Source organism: Ranitomeya imitator, chromosome 4 (genome assembly GCF_032444005.1).
Source record: "Ranitomeya imitator isolate aRanImi1 chromosome 4, aRanImi1.pri, whole genome shotgun sequence".
Classification (NCBI taxonomy): domain Eukaryota; kingdom Metazoa; phylum Chordata; class Amphibia; order Anura; family Dendrobatidae; genus Ranitomeya; species Ranitomeya imitator.
The window spans coordinates 167,350,710-167,368,845 of NC_091285.1; positions in this window are offsets into that span (position 1 = coordinate 167,350,710).

Below are 18,136 nucleotides of genomic sequence, written 5' to 3' on the forward strand. Positions count from 1 at the left end.
GAGGAGGAAACAAAGATATAGGCCCAAATAATAAAGTCGGCTAAATGCATTTCAAAATTGGTAACAGGACTAACCATGCGGCATTGCTTTGTTCAGTGGAGGACAACAGTAATGAGAGGCTGACACAGTGAGTAGGCCCAAATCAGTAAGTAGTCTAAATACAGTTCAAAATTGGTAACATTAGTAAACAGGCGGCACTGCTTTGTTCAGTGGAGGAGAACAGCAAGGAGCAGCAGACACCATTAGTAGGCCCCAACCACACTAGTAGGCCAAATGCAGTGTAATATTAACAATTACTTAACGAGAGTCTGAAAATGGAAGTTCAGGACAGGAAACCAGGAGAACACCTTGAAGTGGCAGACACTGTTAGTAGGCCCCAACAAAACTTGGAGTCCCACTGCATTTGTTCCATTTAACAACTATTTAACAAGAGCCTGAAGATAGAAGGTCAGGAAAGGCAACCTGGAGAACACCTTGGAGCGGCAGACACTGTTAGTAGGCCCCAACCAAACTAGTAGCCCCACGGCAGTATTAAAATTCCGATAGGCTGAAAACCTGACAATTGCAGGTCATTTTTTTAAGAGGACAGCTGTATTGAGCGGCACAGACAGACACTGCTAGTAGGCCTTACACCACAAAGTTGGCTCGATTCAGGTTTAAAAAAGGTTACATGGGTACACGGGCAGCATTGGTGTGGTCAGTGGAGGACAATTGGAAGGAGGGACCGCAGACAGACTTAGTAGGCCTAAAATAAAAAAGTAGGCTCTATGCACTTTTAAATAGGTTCCAGGGGTACACAGGCAGCATTGGTGTGGTCAGTGGAGGACTATTGGAAAGAGTGATCGCAGACAGACTTAGTAGGCCTAAAATAAAAAAGGAGGCTCTATGCACTTTTAAATAGGTTCCAGGGGTACACAGGCAGCATTGGTGTGGTCAGCGGAGGACTATTGGAAGGAGGGACCGCAGACAGACATAGTAGGCCTAAAATAAAAAAAATAGGCTCAATGCAGTTAGAATTATGTTACAGGGGTACACAGGCAGCATTGGTGTGGTCAGCGGAGGACTATTGGAAGGAGGGACTCCAGACAGACTTAGTAGGTCTAAAATAAAAAAAAGTAGGCTCTATGCTCTTTTAATTAGGTTCCAGGGGTACACAGGCAGCATTGGTGTGGTCAGCGGAGGACAATTGGAAGGAGGGACCACAGACAGACTTAGTAGGCCTAAAATAACAAAATAGGCTCAATGCAGCTTCGATTATGTGGTAGGGGTACACAGGCAGCATTGGTGTGGTCAGCGGAGGACAATTGGAAGGAGGGACCGCAGACAGACTTAGTAGGCCTAAAATAAAAAAATTAGGCTCAATGCAGCTTCGATTATGTGGTAAGGGTACACAGGCAGCATTGCTGTGGTCAGCGGAGGACAATAGGAAGGAGGGACCGCAGACAGAATTGGTAGTCCTAAAATAAAAAAATTAGGCTCAATGCAGTTAGAATTATGTTGCAGGGGTACACAGGCAGCATTGGTGTGGTCAGCGGAGGACAATTGGAAGGAGGGACCGCAGACAGACTTAGTAGACCTAAAATAACAAAATAGGCTCAATGCAGCTAAGATTATGTGGCAGGGGTACCAAGGCAGCATTGGTGTGGTCAGCGGAGGACAATTGGAAGGAGTGTCTGACACAGTTAGTACTCCCAAAAAATAAATAGATGATAATGTCTCGCAAAAAAAAAAAAAAAGGTTGGCATAATTAGGTACATGGGTGGGCTCCTCTGCTGCCTTTCAGACCTAGTAATTTGGCGCAAAATATTTAGTGGTGTAAATGTAGGACAGGGCTCCTGAATAATTTAACTAGCATCATATATGTCAACAAATTGGTATTGTCAGTGCCAGGCATTGAAGGATTTCAGCGCATAGACTAAACAGTGGTGGAGCTGTGGGAGATAATTTTGCAAGTGGTAGAGCACTGTTTGAGCTGGGGGGGACACTCTCGTGGCCAGCGGTACAGGCCCAGGGCCCCTCATGTTACAACTGTGTGTCTGACGTTGGGTGCGCGCCACCACCGCCAGAGACACTTCATTGAACTATGAGGGACCCAGTGGCAGTGCCGTCGATCAAAAGTGGGCACACCCACCTCTTCAGACAAACGGCACTCTCACGGGTGCTTGCGCCAAGTGGCGAGACCACGGCCCCTTGGGGGGAGTTAGCCAATTTAGGGAGGTGTAAACATGTCATATGCTGGACAAACAGCAGCTGCAGATTAAGAGATTGGAACAGTCAGTAAGACCAGTCCAAAAGCAAGACCTTTTTACAGGAAAGCTAGGTGTCAGCTGGGAAAGGTGGGGCAAAATAGTTAGAAATCCATGAGTGGTTCATTTTAATGAAGGTTATATCATCAACATTTTATCAGAGCAGTCTTAACTAATGTATGCAATCCCTATCTGATGTATTTAAAAACCTGATCATCTGTATATAACCTGTGTGAACAGGGTTCAGAGAGGAAAAATCTGCTCTGATAAGGGTATACCGTGAAGATTGGTAGAGCAGCTTAGTATACATTTTTTGCAAAAAACGTATCAACCAAATACCCTGTTTTTTACATCTTTTACTAGCACTTGCGGATTACTGCAACATTTTTTCAAACTGAGTGTTTTTGGTTTTACTATTCTCTTTTGTGGTCCATGCATCTGTTGTCAGGTGCACCTTTGTACTCACAGATTGCTTGAGTGCATGGACAATGCAGTCTTTTACATGCTGGTGGAGGGCTGGGATGGCTTTTCTCGAAAAGAAGTGTCGACTGGGTAGCTCGTAGCGTGGTACAGCGTAGTCCATCAGGGTTTTGAAAGCTTCACTTTCAACTAACCGGTAGGGCATCATCTCTAACGAGATTAGTCTAGCAATGTGGGCATTCAAACCCTGTGTACGCGGATGCGAGGATGAGTACTTCCTTTTCCTAATGAGAGTCTCATGTAGGGTGAGCTGGACTGGAGAGCTGCATATGGTGGAACTAGCCGGGGTGGCGGTGGACATGGCAGACTGAGAGAGGGTTGGTGATGGTATTCTTGCTTGTGCCCTACATGCAGTCTTTCCTGCCACGAAACTGGTGATTCCCTGACTGCTTTGGCCTTGCAACGAAACCTCCACATTTACTGCAGGTGGTGTGGTAAACGGTGGGCTTACAGTGAGGGAAGGGATGTAGCGTTGCTGACTAGCTTCATTGTGAGAGGGTTCTACAACGTTAAGGGATGTTTGGTCGTTAGTCCAGGCTTGCAAGTGCATGGTGGTTAAATGTCTACGCATGCAACTTGTATTTAGATCTTTTACATTCTGACCTCTGCTGAAGGTCCTTGAGCATTTTTTACAGATGACTTTGCGCTGATCATTTGGATCTTGTTTTAAAAAATGCCAGACTGCACTCTTCCTACTATCGGATACATTTTCAGGCATTGCAGACTGAGCTTCTTTAACCGGATGGCCACACTGTCCTACAACTGGTTTTGGTTTTGCCACACGTTTTTGGCCAGATACGGGCCTGCCAGATGGAACCTGTTGCGATGTTGATGCCTGCTGCGGCTCCTCCTCCTCCTCCGCTTCAGAGCTACTGCCGACTGCACCCTTTTTCCCCAATGGCAGCCAATCGGGGTCAACAACTGGGTCATCTATGACCTCCTCTTCTATGTCCTGTGCACCTTCCTCTGTGTCACCGTGTAAGCCGGTGCTATAGCGTTCGTGACGGGGCACCATAGTCTCATCAGGGTCTGATTCTGGATCAGTACACTGCGAGGGCAATGTTCTGGTCTGAGTCAAAGGAACAGCATAGTAATCTGGCTGTGGCTGTGCATCTGTGCACGCCAAGTCCGATTCATCTTGTAATGGGCATGGCCTGTTAACAATTTCCCTTTCTAACCCAGGAACGGTATGTGTAAAGAGCTCCATGGAGTAACCCGTTGTGTCGCCTGATGCATCCTTCTCTGTTGTTCTGGGTGAAGAAGACAAGGAAGCGACTTGTCCCATGCTGGCTCAACAACTCGAGACTTAGGTGCTATATTGCTTTTCCCACGACCACCTGATGCTCCATCACCACTACCATCATTGCCAGCTGGCAATGACCGCCAACGGCCACGACCTCTTCCATTAGACTTCCTCATTGTTTGAAAAATGTAACCAAACAAACGGTACTTGGTACTGTAAAACCAGTAACAAGGTGTACTCAAACTTGTGGTGTATTTAAATCTCCCTTTATAGGTGGGTGAGACTGCAGGGAAAATCAGGCCCACTTTATAACAGTAAACAGCTTAAGTGTCAGACAGATATGCCACTAACAGGACTGACACAGATGCACACACTGCCAATAAAAATCTACCCCTTTTTATTTTTTCTGGGAGAATAGTGAATAAATCTGGCCCACTGTAATACAGTATATTTTCTGTGGCAGAAAATGACAGACAGATGCCACAGACAGGACTGGCACAGATGCAGATTTGCCAATCTTAATCTCCCACTTTTTTATTTGTTATGGGAGAATAGTGAAGAAATCAGGCCCACTGCATACAGTATATTTTCTGTGGCAGAAAATGACAGACAGATGCCACAGACAGGACTGGCACAGATGCAGATTTGCCAATCTTAATCTCCCACTTTTTTATTTGGTATGGGAGAATGCAGATTTGCCAATCTTAATCTCCCCCTTTTTTATTTTTTCTGGGAGAATAGTGAAGAAATCAGGCCCACTGTAATACAGTATATTTTCTGTGGCAGAAAATGACAGACAGATGCCACAGACAGGACTGGCACAGATGCAGATTTGCCAATTTTAATCTGCCCCTTTCTTATTTTTTCAGGGAGACTAGTGAATAAATCAGGGCCACTGTATTAGAGTATATTTCCTGTGGCAGAAAGTGGCTTGAAGATATATAACAAAAAAACAAAAAAATAAAGGGGCTGTACTACAATTACTATCTCCCTACAGTAATCTCAGAAAAGTATGGCAGGCAGCAATAAAAAGGACTGCTGCACACAAAAGTGTGGACAAACAAACAAGATAGCTTTGCAGAAAGGAAGGAGCAACAGGATTTGTGCTTTGAAAAAAGCAGTTGGTTTGCACAGCGGCGTACAAACAGCAATGCAGCTATTAGGGAGCCTTCTAGGGCAGCCCAATAAGCTACAGAGCTGATGAAGAAAAATCTAGCCTCCACTGTCCCTGCTAAGAAAAGATGGCGTTGGACAGTGGAAATCTCTGACGAAGCGGCAGCAACCTCTCCCTATGCTCAGATCAGCAACAGTAAGATGGCGGTCGGCAGGAACGCCCCTTTATAGCCCCTGTGACGCCGAAAGCAAGCCAATCACTGTAATGCCCTTCTCTAAGATGGTGGGGACTGAGACCTATGTCATCACGCTGCCCACACTCTGCGTCCACCTTCATTGGCTGAGAAATGGCGCTGAACGCGTCATATGAAACACGACTTTGGCACGAAGATCGCGTACCGCATGGCCGATCCCACACTGGGATCAGGTCGGGTTTCATGAAACCCGACTTTGCCAAAAGTCGGCGACTTATGAAAATGACCGATCTGTTTCGCTCAACCCAAGTTGGGACCATCAGTTGTGTTGTGCAGAAGAATGGTGGATACACAACTGATAGTCCTACTGAATAGACTGTTAGAATTTGTATTATGGCAAGAAAAAAGCAGCTAAGTAAAGAAAAATGAGTGGCCATCATTATTTTAAGAAATTAAGGTCAGTCAGTGCGAAAAATTGGGAAAACATTGAAAGTGTCCCCAAGTGCAGTTGCAAAAACCATCAAGCACTACAAAGAAACTGGCTCACATGAAGACCGCCCCAGGAAAGGAAGACAAAGAGTCACCTCTGCTTCTGAGGATAAGTTTATCCAAGTCACCAGTCTCATAAATTGCAGGTTAACAGCAGCTGAGATTAGAGACCAGGTCAATGCCACACTGAGTTCTAGCAGCAGACACATCTCTACAACAACTGTTAAGAGGAGACTTTGTGCAGCAGGCCTTCTTGGTTAAATAGCTGCTAAGAAACCACTGCTAAGGACAGGCAACAGAAGAGACTTGTTTGGGCTAAAGAACACAAGGAATGGACATTAGACCAGTGGAAATCTGTGCTTTGGTCTGATGAGTCCAAAATTGAGATCTTTGGTTCCAACCACCGTGTCTTTGTGCGATGCAGAAAAGGTGAATGGATGGAATCTACATACCTGGTTCCCACCGTGAAGCCTGGAGGAGGAGGTGTGATGGTGTGGGGGTGCTTCGCTGGTGACACTGTTGGGGATTTATTCAAAATTGAAGGCATACTGAACCAGCATGGCTACCACAGCATCTTGCAGCAGCATGCTATTCCATCCAGTTAGTTGGACCATCATTTATTTTTCAACAGGACAATGACCCCAAACGCACCTCCAGGCTGTGTAAGGGCTATTTAACCAAGAAGGAGAGTGATGGGGTGCTACGCCAGATGAACTGGCCTCCACAATCACCAGACCTGAATCCAATCGAGATGGTTTGGGGTGAGCTGGACTGCAGAGTAAAGGCAAAAAGTGCTAAGCATCTCTGGGAACTCCTTCAAGATTGTTGGAAGACCATTCCCGGTGACTACCTCTTGAATCTCATCAAGAGAATGCCAAGAGTGTGAAAAGCAGTCATCAAAGCAACAGGTGGTTACTTTGAAGAACCTAGAATTTAAGGCATAATTTCAGTTGTTTCACACTTTTCTGTTAAGTATATAATTCCACATGTGTTAATTCATATTTGATGCCTTTAGTGTGAATGTACAATTTTCATAGTCATGAAAATACAGAAAAATCTTTAAATGAGAAGGTGTGTCCAAACTTTTGGTCTGTACTGTACATGCACTTGATGCTCCTCTCTGTACCTCTATTCTTTCTTAAATTATTAACTGTTCTAACCCCACCCCCATGCCACCGCCACCCCCAACTTCCTTATTTGTACCCAGGTCTCTATCTGCACTATCTTACCCTCCTATAAAATGAATACCCTCCCCCCCAATTCCTAGTTTAAACACTCCTCCAACCTTCTAGCCATTTTCTCCCCCAACACAGCTGCACCCTCCCCATTGAGGTGCAGCCCGTCCCTAGCGTAGAGCCTGTAACCAACTGAGAAGCCGGCCCAGTTCTGCAGGAACCCAAACCCCTCCTTCCTACACCAATTCTTGAGCCACTTATTAACCTCCCTAATCTCCCATTGCCTTTATGGTGTGGCACGTGGTACAGGCAGTATTTAGGAAAATACTACGTTGGAGGTCCTTGCTTTCAGCTTGAAGCCTAATTCCCTGAAATCGTTTCTAAGGACCTTCCACCTACGTCTAACTTTGTCATTTGTGCCAATGTGCACGATGACCGCTGGGTCCTCACCAGCCCCTCCTAGTAATCTGTCCACCCGATCAGCGATGTGTTGGACTCGAGCGCCAGGTAGGCAGCACACCGTTCGACAATCCCTGTCTTTGTGACAGATTGCCCTATCTGTTCCCTTAATAATTGAGTCCCCCACTACCAGCACCTGTCTGGCCTGCCCTGCTCTCCTATTTCCCTCCTTACTGGAGCAGTCACTCCTCCGGCTTTCAGAGGACATGCCTGGCTGCAGCAGTGCTATCCCTGTACTGGCACCCCCCTCATCTACCAACTTAGCAAACTTATTGGGGAGTGCCAGATCAGGACTAGCCTCCCTGGCACTCTTCCCTCTACCCCGCTTTCTAACTGTCACCCAGCTTGCTACTTCACTGTCCTGCAGCTCCATCCTACCATCCCCTGCCTCATCTATCCCATTGAGCGTCTGGTTCAGTTAAAAAATTGATCTCTTATGCCCTATTTCACATGTGAAACACATTCCTATCTGATTTTGATTTAAAATACAAACAAAATCCATGAAAAAATCAGTGTCACCATCCCTAAACTTCAAATATCATCAATAAATCTACCTCAAAATAAAATGTGACTGGTGTAGAAAGCTAAATCTTCATTAAAAACTTGCTGATCCTCCCACCAACTTAAAAATAAATTAGCAAAAGTAGGTGCACACATCGTGATCATTGCTATTCCCTTCTTTTGATAATAAAAGTTGTTAAACATGAAAAAAGTGTCAAAACAAATCTTAAAAGTGACAAAATAAAAGAGTTGTGTGCAGAAAATGTTCCACTCTAAAGGTACCGTCACATGCAGCAACTTTACAACGAGAACGACAACGATCTGTGACGTTGCAGCGTCCTGGATAGCGATCTCGTTGTGTTTGACACGCAGCAGCGATCTGGATCCCGCTGTGATATCGCTGGTCGGAGCTAGAAGTCCAGAACTTTATTTGGTCGTCAGGTCGGTGTGTATCGTCGTGTTTGACAGCAAAAGCAACGACGACAGCAACGTTTTACATGGAGCTAACAACCAGCGAGAACGAGAAGTGAGTCGCCGTTACGTCACAGGATCGCTCCTGCATCGTTCTGGAGCTGCTGTGTTTGACGTCTCTACAGCGACCTAAACAGCGACTCTGCAGCGATTGGCTCGTTGTCTATATCGCTGCAGCGTCGCTGAATGTGACGGTACCTTTAGTGTTCAAAGAGTGCGCTGTGGCTGCAATTCACAATTTATGATTAATATTACTGCATAGGGCCTTCACATCTAAACTGGCCAGAATAGTGGTGTCCAATACTGTAATGTCTCTCAACTTTGATATTTTGTGTCATGGATAAACTGGCTCCCTCAGTTAAATTATCATTTCCAGACACTATTAGTCATCCTAGTATTAAGGTTAAATTGTATGGACTTTAGGTAGCGCGTAAAAATTATCTATGGTGGGTTGAGGGTTAAATAGGATCTTATATTAAATAGAATCTTATATTCATCCTTCAAAATCAGTCCATCATCTGAAGCCTTACTGATGTTATTCATTCTATTTCTTTTAGATCTTATCTTCATCCAAAGGTATGGACAAGTCCTGTCGGATCCATGCCTGGTTCATTTTAAGAAATGTTAGCTTCTCCACATTGGATGTGGAAAGATGGATACGCCTGTCTGTGATGACACCCCCTGCCTTGCTAAACACACGTCCCAACAGTACACTTGCCACAGGGCAGACCAGCACCTCTAAGGCATAAAGGGCCAGCTCAGGCCATGTGTCTAATTTGGAGACCCAGAAGTTAAATTGGGCAGACCCATCTGTTGGTACGTTGAGACATGTGGACATATACTCTTCCATCATGTTGTTGTAACCCTGCCTCCAGATACAGACAGTATCAAATGGTGGTGCCGAATGTTATTCCATGCTCATAAAGTTTTGAAACACTTTGGCCCTGCTAACTCTGCCTTCTGAAAATGCTGGTGGTGCTTCAGCTGCGTTGGCGACTTCCTTCTCCTCTTCCTCTGCCTTGTTGTTCCACTGAGTCACTGCTGTCAGGTGGAAAAGTCATTAGCAGATACACTACCAGCATATGCTAGTATTCATGTATTTTGCAATCCCCCTCTAGTGATGGAAGTAATAATGATACATTGTCCTTGCAGCGGGCATCCAGCAGGGTGGCCATCCGGTAATCTGCACTGGTAACAATAAGAGCAACTCGGCGGTCATTGTACAGGCACCGCAGCATGTTTTGACTCATGTGTGCCAGGCTGTCCAGAGAAAACAACAAGCTCACCTTGGTGGGAGGTACATTGGATACTCTGCATCATGCTCCAGTGATGCCTGTGAGCTGATCTGAGTGCCACCCTGCTGTAAACATAGTTGTTTCTCCTCCCCTGCTTCCTCATCCTCATCATCATGCTCTCAACCTGTCTCCTGGCTGTACTGTTGGGTACCTGACCAATATTGGGACACTAACCCATCCTCTGAGCCATGTGCAGACGTCAGGCTTGATTTCAGCGTGAAATGACTCTGCTCCTCTTCCTCCCGTGCTGCCACCTCATCAATCATGACCTGAATTGTTTTTTGCAGCAGGCATATAAGTGGTAAAGTAACACTGATGATGGCATCATCAGCGCTGGTCATATTGCTGGCTTATTTGAAGTAGCACAACACGGCACACACAGCTGGCATGGAGACCAAGTCATTGTTCTGCAGAACAACTCGGCCTTGCGTGATTCAGCTGAAACTCTAGAATTGCCTTCTGCTGCTCACATAGTCTCTCCCGCATATGCAAGTTGGAGTTCCAACTTGTCGGTACGTCGCATATCAGCCTTTGAGCAGGAAGGCAGAAATTATGCTGCAGCACAGACAGGTGAGCAGTATCATGGTGAGAATGACGAAAGTGTGCACATATTGCCCTCACTCTCAGAAGCAGCTCTGACATGTGTGGGTAGTTTTCCAGAAAGCTCTGCAACGCCAAGTTTAGCACATAGACCAGGCAAGGGATGTGCATCAACTTGGCTAGGCTAACAGTTGCTACAAGATTTCTCCCATTATCTCACACTAACAGGGCGAGCTTGAGGTTCACTGGCACCAACCACTCATCTCTCTGCTGTTTGATCCCCATCCACTGCTTCTAACCTTAGTTGGATTTATCCCTTAAACAGAGGAGTTTAAGAACAGCCTGATGTAATTTCCCCCTGGGTGCAGTCGATTTGGTGGTACTGGTCTTCTTTTGACTGAATGAGGAGGCAGTGGAGGAAGCAAAGTTGGAGGAGGAGGCAACGTGGACAGATAACTGTCCAGCCATACTAGGTGGTGGGTGGTAGGACATGAGCTAGAACACCTGCCACCTCTGTCCCAACCCCCTCTTCATTTACCCAAAGGACAATTAGGGAGATGTAACATCCGTGGCCTTGGTTACTAACCCATGTATTGGTTGTTATATGGACCTTGCCACTGATGGTGTTGTGAAGTGCATACCTGATTTGGTCCACAACATGTTTATACAGGGCAGGGATGGCCAGCCTAAAAAAGTAGTAGTGGCTGGGAACAACATTCTGTGGGACAGCCACTGCCATCAGTTTTTTTCAAACCATCCATTTCTACCAGCAGGAATGACAGCATTTCGAAGGAAAGTAATTCAGAAATGCTGCAATTCAGGACCATGGCTCGTGGGTGGCTAGGGGCATACTTCTTGTTTCTCGTGAGGATTTGGGGTATGGAAAGATAAACATTTCCATGTGATGGTGTGGAAATGCTCGGTGACACTGGCAGGGGTGTTGGTGATGCTGAAACATCTTCTCTTTGCGGGGAGGGACGAGGCTCTGTTGATTGTGAGAGGGAGGAAGAGGCCAAGACCGCAGCAGAAGAGGGAGCAGGAGGAGGCACTGATCTGTCATGCTTTTTAAGGTGTATATTCCACTGCATTCATGCATGCCCATCATACAGATGGTGCTCAGACTCAGTACATTTATGCCTCGCTTCAGGGTCTGTGGCACAAGGTACAAACCACCTGTCCCTTGTTGGCAGCACATTCCCTGAAGAAATGACATGCCAGGGAGCTCCTTTGAGCTGACTTTCGTGTGCTGATTTCAGTGATGTGGTGGACAGTAGCAGCTGATGTACTGGCTAGGGGCTGCCCACTGTGCCTTTGCACCCTGCTTACTCTTTTGCTAAGCTGCTGTGGTAGCGTGGCCACCTCCTTTTCCTCCAAACTGCACACATCATCCCCCGCATCATCTTCCAATGACTCCTCAACTATGCCCTCCTTGCAAGGCTGCACACTGTAGCAAGTCGCTGTAGTTGGCAACTGAGTTTTATTATCATTTGACATGTCCTGCGGTGGTCCACTGACAGTGTGCACAAGGCCTTCCATGTCGCCATCCTCCAACATAGCAAGTTGGTGGGCATCAGTGGACTCAATCTCTTCCACTTCTGGACCAGGGCCAGGTGGATGGGCCACGGATCCTCAGCCAGCAGAGTCATCAAAAAGCAGAAGAGACTGTTGCATGACTTGGGGCTCAGACTGCTTGGCTAATATGCAAGGAGTGAGTTGGATGCCGGATGACCATGGTCATCAGGTGTCAAAAGTGCACTTTCTGCAGTGAACTGGGTGGAAGATAATGCAAAGAAACTGGAGGCACTGTCTGCCATCCAATCTATCACCTTTCCAACATCTTGTGGCCTCACCATTCTTACAACAGTATTCAGGTCTATGAAAGGACACATAACATCCTGTTACCTGTGTGCAATAGAGGAAGGTGTTGTATTTGGACACGTAGCAGGTACAGAACAACCACATCCTTTTCCTGCATCAGCTATACCACCATCAGCAACTACACTAGCACCACCAGAGTCACATCCACGTGCCTTATTTGATGTTCTCCTCATTTTTGGAAGTGTTTTTCTAAACACTACTCTCGAAGAGATGGCGGAAAAGTAGATTTATATATTTGCCACAGATTTAGAAAACAGCCCCAAGTCCAGAAATAAATAAAATAAAAATAAATTATTTTTTGGGGCTAGAGATGGCAACTAGAAAGCTGGTTCCAATTATTTATTTCCAGGCTAGTAAAAAACAGACACCAGTCCAAATAAATTATTTTTGGGGCCTAGAAATGGCAACTAGACAGCTTATAGCAATTATTTATTTCACAAACTAGTAAAAAACAAACACAAGTCCAGATAGATTATTTATTGGGCCTAGGAATCAAACTAGATGGCTGATGCCAATTATTTATTCCACAGACTAGTAAAAATCAAACACTAGTCCAGAAAAATGTGTTTTGGGGCTTAGAAATAGTACTAGACAGCTGATGCCAATTATTTATTTCATAGACTAGTTAAAAAGAGACACCAGTCCAGATAAATTATGTTTTGTACCTACAAATGGCAACTAGATGGCTTATGCCAATTATATATTTCACAGACTAATTTAACCCCTTAGCGACCGCCGATACGCCTTTTAACGGCGGCCGCTAAGGGTACTTAAACCACAGCGCCGTTAATTAATGGCGCTGTGGAAAAAGTGAATAGCGCCCCCCAGAGGCCGATTTTCTCCGGGGTCTCGGCTGCCGGGGGTAGCCGAGACCCCAGAGAACATGATTCGGGGGTTTTTTAACCCACCCCGCATTTGCGATCGCCGGTAATTAACCGTTTACCGGCGATCGCAAAAAAAAAAAAACGCGATCTCTTTTTAATTTCTCTGTCCTCCGATGTGATCGCACATCGGAGGACAGAGAAAAGGGGTCCCAGGTAGCCCCCCAATACTCACCTATCTCCCCCGATGCTCCTCGTGTCTCCCGGTGGGCGCCGCCATCTTCAAAATGGCGGGCGCATGCGCAGTGCGCCCGCCGGCCGGCCCCGCGAGAATCTTTGGGGTCTCGGCTGCCGGGGGCAGCCGAGACCCCAAAGAGCATGATCGGGGTCGGTTTTACCGACCCCTGTTTTGCGATCGCCGGTAATTAACTGTTTACCGGCGACCGCAAAAAAAAAAAAAAAGGTAAAGTGTAATTCTCTGTCCTCTGATGTGATCGCACATCAGAGGACAGAGAAATAGGGGGATTCGGGGACCCTACAATACTCACCTGTGTCCCTGGATCCTCTTGCTGCTCCTCCTGGCCGCCGGCAGAAGAAAATGGCGGGCGCATGCGCAGTGCGCCCGCCATCTGTCTCCATCTGCCGGCCGGCAGGAGAACAGCAGTTGGGGCTAAAATTAGGGGTAGGGTTAGGGGTAGGGTTAGGGTTAGGGGTAGGGTTAGGGGTAGGGTTAGGGGTAGGGCTAGGGTTAGGGTTAGGGGTAGGGTTAGGGGTAGGGTTAGGGGTAGGGTTAGGGGTAGGGTTAGGGTTAGGGCTAGGGTTAGGGCTAGGGTTAGGGTTAGGGTTAGGGCTAGGGTTGCGGCTAAATTTAGGGTTAGGGTTGGGGCTAAATTTAGGGTTAGGTTTGGGGCTAAATTTAGGGTTAGGCTTCTTTCACACTTACGTCGGTACGGGGCCGTCGCAATGCGTCGGCCCGACATACCGACGCACGTTGTGAAAATTGTGCACAACGTGGGCAGCAGCTGTAGTTTTTCAACGCATCCGCTGCCCAATCTATGTCCTGGGGAGGAGGGGGCGGAGTTACGGCCACTCATGCGCGGTCAGAAATGGCGGATGCGACGTACAAAAAAATGTTTCATTGAACGTTTTTTTGTGCCGACGGTCCGCCAAAACACAACTGATCCAGTGCACGACGGACGCGACGTGTGGCCATCCGTCACGATCCGTCGGCAATACAAGTCTATGGGCAAAAAACGCATCCTGCGGGCACATTTGCAGGATCCGTTTCTTGTCCAAAACAACGGATTGCGACGGAATGCCAAACGATGCAAGTGTGAAAGTAGCCTTAAGGCTAGGGTTAGGGTTGGGGCTAAAGTTAGGGCTAGGGTTGGGGCTAAAGTTAGTGTTAGAGCTGGGATTAGGGTTAGGGTTTGGATTAGGGTTGGTATTAGGGTTAGGGTTGGCATTAGGGTTACGCTTGGGATTAGGGTTAGGTTTGGGATTAGGGTTAAGGTTAGGGTTGTGATTAGGGGTGTATTGGGATTAGGGTTAGGTTTGAGGTTAGGGTTGAGATTAGGATTAGGGGTGTGTTGGATTTAGGGTTTTGATTAGGGTTATGGTTAGGGTTGACATTAGGGTTGTTTTGGGGTAAGGGTTGTGATTATGGTTAGGGTTAGTGATTAGGATTATGGATCAGGTTGGGATTAGGGTTAGGGGTGTGTTGGGGTTAGGGTTGGAGTTAGAATTGGGGGGTTTCTACTGTTTAGGTACATCAGGGGGTCTCCAAACACGACAGCCAATTTTGCGCTTAAAAAGTCAAATGGTGCTCCCTCCCTTCTGAGCTCTGCCGTGCGCCCAAACAGTGGGTTACCCCCACATATGGGGCATCAGCGTACTCGGCATAAATTGGACAACAACGTCTGGGGTCCAATTTCTCTTGTTACCCTTGTGAAAAAAAAAACTTGGGGGCTATAATATCTTTTTTGTGAAAAAAAAAATATTTTTTATTTTCACGACTCTGCATTCTAAACTTCTGTGAAGCACTTGGGCATTCAAAGTTCTCACCACACATCTAGATAAGTTCCTTGGGGGGTCTAGTTTCCAAAATGGGGTCACTTGTGGGGGGTTACTACAGTTTAGGTACATCAGGGGCTCTGCAATCGCAACATAATGCCCACAGACCATTCTATCAAAGTCTGCATTCCAAAAAGGCGCTCCTTCCCTTCCGAGCTCTGCCGTGCGCCCAAACAGTGGTTTACCCCCACATATGGGGTACCAGCATACTCAGGACAAATTGGACAACAACTTTTGGGGTCCAATTTCTCTTGTTACCCTTGTGAAAATAAAAACTTGGGGGCTAAAAATCTTTTTTGTGGAAAAAAAAAATATTTTTTATTTTCACGGCTCTGCATTATAAACTTCTGTGAAGCACTTGGGCATTCAAGGTTCTCACCACACATCTAGATAAGTTCCATGGGGGGTCTAGTTTCCAAAATGGGGTCACTTGTGGGGGATTTCTACTGTTTAGGCACATCAGGGGCTCTCCAAACGCGACATGGCGTCCGATCTCAATTCCAGCCAATTCTACATTGAAAAAGTAAAACGGCACTCTTTCTCTTCCAAGCTCTGCGGTGCGCCCAAACAATGGTTTACCCCCACATATTGGGTATCGACGTACTCAGGAGAAATTGCACAACAACTTTAGTGGTCTAATTCTCCTGTTACCCTTGTGAAAATAAAAATTTGTGGGCAAAAAGATCATTTTTGTAGAAAAAATGCATTTTTTTTTTCACGGCCCTACGTTATAAACTTCTGTGAAGCACATGGGGGTTCAAAGTGCTCGCCACACATCTAGATAAGTTCCTTAAGGGGTCTAGTTTCCAAAATGGTTTCACTTGTGGGGGGTTTCCACTGTTTAGGCACATCAGGGGCTCTCCAAACGCGATATGGCGTCCAATCTCAATTCCAGCCAATTCTACATTGAAAAAGTAAAACGGCACTCCTTCTCTTCCAAGCTCTGCGGTGCGCCCTAACAGTGGTTTACCCCCACATATTGGGTATCAGCGTACTCAGGAGAAATTGCACAACAACTGTTGTGGTCTAATTTCTCCTGTTACCCTTGTGAAAATAAAAATTTGTGGGCAAAAAGATCATTTTTGTAGAAAAAATGCGATTTTTTTTTTCACGGCTCTACATTATAAACTTCTGTGAAGCACATGGGGGTTCAAAGTGCTCACCACTCATCTAGATATGTTCCTTAAGGGGTCTAGTTTCCAAAATGGGGTCACTTGTGGGGGGTTTCCACTGTTTAGGCACATCAGAGGCTCTCCAAACGCGACATGGCGTCCAATCTCAATTCCAGCCAATTCTACATTGAAAATGTAAAATGGCACTCCTTCTCTTCCAAGCTCTGCGGTGCGCCCAAACAGTGGTTTACCCTCACATATGGGGTATCGACGTATTCAGGAGAAATCGCACAACAACTTTAGTGGTCTAATTTCTCCTGTTACCCTTGTGAAAATAAGAATTTGTGGGCGAAAATATCATTTTTGTGTAAACAAAAGCGATTTTTTTATTTTCACGGCTCTACGTTATAAACTTCTGTGAAGCACTTGGGGGTTCAAAGTGCTCACCACACATCTAGATAAGTTCCTTAAGGGGTCTAGTTTCCAAAATGGTGTCACTTGTGGGGAGTTTCCACTGTTTAGGCACATCAGGGGCTCTCTAAACGTGACATGGCATCCAATCTCAATTCCAGCCAATTCTGCATTGAAAAAGTCAAACGGCGCTCCTTCACTTCTAAGTTCTGCGGTGCGCCCAAAAAGTGGTTTACCCCCACATATGGGGTATTGGCGTATTCAGAAGAAATTGCATAACAAAATTTATGGTTACATTTCTGTTTTTAGACTTGTGAAAATAAAAAAAATGGTTCTGAATTAAGATGTTTGCAAAAAAAAGTTAAATGTTCATTTTTTCCATCCACATTGTTTCAGTTCCTGTGAAGCACGTAAAGGGTTAATAAACTTCTTGAATGTGGTTTTGAGAACCTTGAGGGGTGTAGTTTTTAGAATGGTGTCACACTTCATTATTTTCTATCATATAGACCCCTCAAAATGACTTCAAATGTGATGTGGTCCCTAAAAAAAAATGGTGTTGTAAAAATGAGAAATTGCTGGTTAACTTTAAACCCTTATAACTCCCTAACAAAAAAAAATTTTGTTTCCAAAATTGTGCTGATGTAAAGTAGACATGTGGGAAATGTTACTTATTAACTATTTTTCGTGACATATATTTCTCTGATTTAAGGGCATAAAAATACAAAGTTTGAAAATTGCAAAATTTTAAAAATTTTCGCCATATTTCCGTTTTTTTCATAAATAATCGCAAGTAATATCGAAGAAATGTTACCACTAACATGAAGTACAATATGTCACGAAAAAACAATCTCAGAATCAGCGGGATCCGTTGAAGCGTTCCAGAGTTATAACCTCATAAAGTGACAGTGGTCAGAATTGCAAAAATTGGCCTGGTCATTAAGTACCAAATTGGCTCTGTCACTAAGGGGTTAAAACACTCAGCTCAGCAGTCCAGAAAAAATATATTGTGGACACAGAAATGACAACGAGACAGATAGATAATATGATATATTTTTTTGGACTGCTAATGGCCATGGGACAGTTGATGCCAATTATTTATTTCTCAGACTACTAGATAACACACAAGCAGCTTCAAGGATTCCCACAGGTGGGGGGAGCAGAGTTCACATAGCAGAATTTAGCACAGTACTCTCACAGACGGGTTCGTAGCACAGCTAGAACCTGTCCCCTGCGTCCTATCCCTACACTAATGAGAGCAGAATGGCAGTGGCACTTGTGATCCAGCCTTATACAGGATCGGTCACGTGGTGCACCGGCCAAACATGCCAAAACTTGGCATGGCTGTTATTGCTCTGTAAGTGCCCACAATCTAAAAGCATGTTAATTGGCTATGAAGCAACCTTTCAACAAGCTTTATTAGACTGGCGAACCTGAACAGGAACCAGATGTACAGCAAAAAGTTAGTGTTCGGGGTTCGGTACCGAACCCTGAGCTTTACAGTTTGGGTTCACCCATCCCGAATTATGACTAGCATTTTGTACACCAGTCTTAATGAGGTGCGTGCAGGAGTAAGATAAGCCAAATTAACTTAAAAGTGCACATCACTTGATGAATTTTGTGCAACTTCTCAGTGGC